This window comes from Cebus imitator, unplaced genomic scaffold (assembly GCF_001604975.1).
Source record: "Cebus imitator isolate Cc_AM_T3 unplaced genomic scaffold, Cebus_imitator-1.0 Scaffold93, whole genome shotgun sequence".
NCBI classification, from domain to species: Eukaryota; Metazoa; Chordata; class Mammalia; order Primates; family Cebidae; genus Cebus; species Cebus imitator.
The window spans coordinates 4,877,516-4,881,004 of record NW_016107408.1 but is presented as its reverse complement, the minus strand read 5'-3'; the positions used below and the strand labels follow the sequence as shown (position 1 = coordinate 4,881,004).

General features: G+C 49.6%; 2 protein-coding genes across 5 annotated transcripts in view; one reads left to right on the top strand and one right to left on the bottom strand.

Moving 5' to 3' along the window:
- RAB37 (RAB37, member RAS oncogene family) overlaps positions 1 to 3,489 on the bottom strand; it is a 73,434-nt gene that overhangs the window by 25,323 nt on the left and 44,622 nt on the right. The window lies entirely within an intron of this gene.
- Positions 1 to 3,489, top strand: part of CD300LF (CD300 molecule like family member f) — a 45,024-nt gene that overhangs the window by 20,947 nt on the left and 20,588 nt on the right. The gene's annotated exons all lie outside the window — the stretch shown is intronic.

Below are 3,489 nucleotides of genomic sequence, written 5' to 3'. Positions count from 1 at the left end.
AAAAAAAAAAAAAAAAAAAGAAAGAAAACTAAGATATGTGAATAAGGATGCTCACTGTAGTGTTTGCAGGAACAAATAATTCAGCAGTAGGGGCTTGTGGAGTAAACGCCAGAATATCCATACAACGTAGCATTGTGAAAACAGTAAAAGAATGAGGAAGATCTGTATGTACTGTTGATGCAAACAGGGGGCAGGGAAATACTGGGTATAAGAGGGTGAGGTCCCTGGTGAGGGCTTCACCCTCAAGCCTGCATCTGCAGCCCTAAATGAGAATATGCATTCCTGTTTTCCTGCCTGAACGTTGCGTTTTCCAAAACCATCCTGGACCACCATGCTTCCCAACCCTGTACCCATAAAAAGCCCAAGCTCCACTAGCAGGGGAGCAGAGCAATGTGGCTAAGAAGGAGGGAAGAGACAAGCAGCTGAACATTGAGAGGAGAGGAAGCAACTGAGCCTCGGAGACTATGGATAGACATGGCTTAACTTTAGATGACATGACTTCAGAGAGGAGCCCGGTTATCTCAGGCCAGGCTTCTGAAAAAGATCATCTTCTTCCCGCACCATCCCCTTTCCAGCTCCCCTTCCACTGAGAACCACTTCCACTGCTTAAGAAAATCTCTGCATTCACCAACCTTCAAGTCTGTGTAACCTGATTCTTCCCAGATGCTGGACAAGAACCTGGATACCAAGAGAGCAGGGTGTAAAAGGCTGTCACCCTGACTCTCCACTGAGCTGGTTAACACTTAACTCTGTACCAAGAGGGCAGGGTAAAAAGGCTGTCACCGTGGTTCTCTACTGAGCTGTTTAATGCTTAGCCATCTGTAGAAGGCAACTGCTAAAAGAGCAGTAATTTTGTTTTTTTTTGAGACAGAGGCTCACTCTGTTGCACAGGCTGGAGTGCAATGGCGAGATCTCGGCTCACTGCAACCTCCACCTCCCAGGTTCAAGCAATTCTTCTGCCTCAGCCTCCCAAGTAGCTGGGATTACAGGCAGCCGCCACCACGCCCAGCTAATTTTTTGTATTTTTAGTAAAGACAGGGTTTCACCATGTTGGCCAGGATGGTCTTAAACTCCTGACCTCAGGTGATCCACCCACCTTGGCCTCCCAAAGTGCTGAGATTACAGGTGTGAGTCACCACACCCAGCTGGGTTTTTTTTTTTTTTTTTTTTTTTTTTTTTCCTTAGTGGAGATGGGGTTTTGCCATATTGGCCAGGCTGGTCTTGAACTTCTGACCTCAGGTGATCCACAGCCTCCCAAAATGCTGGGATTATAGGTGTGAGCCATTGTGCCTGGCCTAAAAGAACATTAACTGTAACCCACTCCTGGATACTGCCGCGGGGCCAGAGCCCAAAAGTGCTTGTCCTGGCCCCAGCACCCACTTGCCTGTGTGCTCCCTCCCATGAGGGGTTGAGCCCAGGGGATCTGAGCAAGTAAAGTTCGTCTCTGTTGGTGCCAAAGTGGCCGACTGGAGCCAGAGCTGGTGCACTCCAGTTCCTACCCACAAAAGGGTCAAGGGAACTCTCCCGTTTCACTCTTTGGGGGAAAGTACATTATTAAGCAAGAGAAGCAAGGGGTAGAGTGAGGTATATAGTATGATGGATAGTGTATATGTTACTTAGGTTTCTGTGCTACAGTATGATAAACTTTTCTCAGGGAGGCACAGAGGCCAACAGGATTGCCTTTGAGGTTCTGGGTGGGGATGATAGGTGGGAAATGGAGAGAAGACTTTCATTTTTTATTTTATCTTTTTCTATGTTTTTTAAAAAATTATTTAAATCATTTGCTTGGTGAGGTACAGTGGCTCATGCTTGTAATCCCAGTGCTTGGAGAGGCCAAAGGCAGGAGGATCACTTGAACCCAGGAGTTTGAGGCCAGCCTGAGAACATAGGGAGACCCTCTCTCCACAATAAATAAAATAATAAGCTGGGTGTGGTGGTGCAATCTTGGCTCACTGTAACCTCTGCCTTCTAGGCTCAAGCGATTCTTCTGCCTCAGCTTCCCAAGTATCTGGGATTACAGGCATGTACCACTATGCCTGGCTAATTTTTGTATTTTTAGTAGAGATGGGATTTTACCATGTTTGCCAGGCTGGTCTTGAACTCCTGGCCTCAAGTGATCTGCCTCCCAAAGTGCTAGGATCACAGGCGTGAGCCACCACACCTGGCCCACACTTGTTATTTTCAATCACAAGTTGCAAATACCTATCTAGGTCCAAGGCCTGCTATGATCTGAGCAGCATCAGAGGGTGTCACCAGTGATGGTGGGGGCTGGCACGGGATAGGCAGGAGAGGCCATCGTGAAAAGCTTCGAGGGACAGCTGGAAGGGAGTGGAAGCCACCTAGCAGTCACTGCTGTGCAGAGTGGTGGGTGAGACAGCTGCCCTGGCTTGGGTCTAGGCTTTGTGGGGTTTTGTTTTTGCTTTCTATTGCCACAATGTTGCTACCCAAAGCCTGGCAGCGCACAGGATTGTGGGTCAGCAGTTTAGTCTGGGTTGCCATTCTGGTCTCAGGTGGGCCCCGTTGTGGGTCTGGGGTCCGTTGGCCATGGGCTGGGCAGCTTGGCTGTGCCTTGTGTCTCTGGCTTCTCTCCAGCAGGCTAGCCTGGGTGTGCTCCCCTGGCAGAAGTGGAGGTATGTGAGAGAGAGAGAGAGAGAGAGAGAGAGAGAGAGAGAGAGAGAGAGGAAACGCAGGAGGCCTCGCAGCTGGGGTTTGAACGGTTTGGATGGGCACATCATCACTTCTGCTGCATTTTCTTGAGCAAAGCAGGTCATAAGTCAGGGCCAGACTTAAGGGGGGATTGGGTAATAGACTCATCTCTGAAGTGAGAAGAACTGTGAAGTCGGCCAGGCACAGTGGCTCATGCCTGTAATCCCAACACTTTGGGAGGCCAAGGCAGTGGATCGCGAGGTCAGGAGTTCAAGACCAGGCTGGCCAACATGGTAAAACCCCGTCCCTACTAAAAATGAAAAATTAGCTGGGCATGGTGGCATGCACCTGTAGTCCTAGCTACCTGTGAGGTTGAGGCAGGAGAATCACTAGAAGCCAGGGGGCAGAGGTTGCAGTGAGCGAAGATCACGCCATGACACTCCAGCCTGGGTGACAGAGTGAGACTCTGTCTCAAAAAAAAAAAAAAAAAGTTGTGTATGCAGAAAGGCACCCTGCATTCATCCACCATAGCCTGAAACTTATGCAATTCTGGGGCCCCTTGTGAAGAAAAAGGATGCCCAAATTAGAAATACAAAATGGGTGTAAGGTCTTGAATGGAGGCTGATCAAGTTGGGGGTGCAGATACCTAACCTCCATCTGCTTCCTGGCAATCCCTACAAGTCCCGCTGAGTGGAGCCGAGAAGAGGAGCCCCGCCCAGCCACAGTCATTCCAGTGGTAGAGCCGAGGGTGAAGCCCCTCAGTCATGCCCCTCTTGCCCTCTGGCCCTGTGTTCTCAGCCACTTTCTGCCTGGGTCCCTATGAAGTCTGGCTGAAGCTGTTCT